The 904-nt window shown below is 59.6% G+C and overlaps 1 protein-coding gene across 1 annotated transcript in view; it reads right to left on the bottom strand.

Moving 5' to 3' along the window:
* Positions 1 to 904, bottom strand: part of KDELR3 (KDEL endoplasmic reticulum protein retention receptor 3) — an 11,430-nt gene that overhangs the window by 9,661 nt on the left and 865 nt on the right. The window lies entirely within an intron of this gene.

Here is a 904-nt window from a genome sequence, read left to right as displayed (position 1 = left end):
CCTTTCATCCATCCCTTTATCCATCTCTCCCTCCACCCCACCATCCCTCCATCCCTCTATCCCTCTGCCTCCCTCAATCCCCACAGCAGCACTGGGAAAGGTTGGCGGAGTGGGGCTATTTTTGGGAGCGTCTCCCTGGCAACGGCTGCCACCACCGTCTGTGGTGGCTTTTCCATAGGTGCTAAAATATTCCACACTTCTTATTAAAGACAGTGCTGGTGGAGACGGGCGGGGGCGGCGAGTGTGAGCCACCCCGCTGCTGGGGCCGGCGGCCATGGGGCGGTCAGGGCGTGGCACTTGGGGGGCACAAGGACAGCGAGAGGCTGGTGGCATCTTCAATGCCACATCCCCATGTCCCTCTCATTGGCTCTGGAAGTGCCAGCTGCCTCTTGGCAGTGCTGGGCTGCCACACTGTGCACAAGGTGCAGCCATCCATCCTCCTGCTGCAAAGGCAGAGGGAAACGTGGTGAGGTCTCGGTGTAGCCAGCGATGAGGAGCAAAAGGCAGAGAGGGGGAAACCTGACCTGAAGCTGAGGCGGCCGCGGGGCTGCACTTGGCAGCTTTGCCCACTCTGGGAAAGACCAAGATGTCTCAGCCCCATATTCGTCCCTTCATCACATGACGAGGAAAGGCCTGTCATGGTGCCAGAGGGATGGTATGCTTTGCCAAAGGACAGCTGTGCAGATCCTGGTCAGTAGCTCTTGGGAAGCAGCCCCACAGGCCCTAGAGACAGAGCTTTTGGGAAAGTAAGTACCCTTCTGAATCTGAACGAGGTCCTCACAGGGATGGCTGCAGAGGGGATGGACAGGCTGACCCTGCTCCATCCAGGCACAGCAGCTCCCCAGGAGCAGCAGGGAGCGGCCATGGGTGCACTGGGGTGAACTGACCCATTCAGGGGGCTGAT

The sequence above is a fragment of the Corvus brachyrhynchos genome, unplaced genomic scaffold, assembly GCF_000691975.1.
Source record: "Corvus brachyrhynchos isolate BGI_N302 unplaced genomic scaffold, ASM69197v1 scaffold56, whole genome shotgun sequence".
Taxonomy (NCBI): domain Eukaryota; kingdom Metazoa; phylum Chordata; class Aves; order Passeriformes; family Corvidae; genus Corvus; species Corvus brachyrhynchos.
Note: the sequence above shows the minus strand (reverse complement) of the source record. Positions and strands in the feature narration are given on the sequence as shown.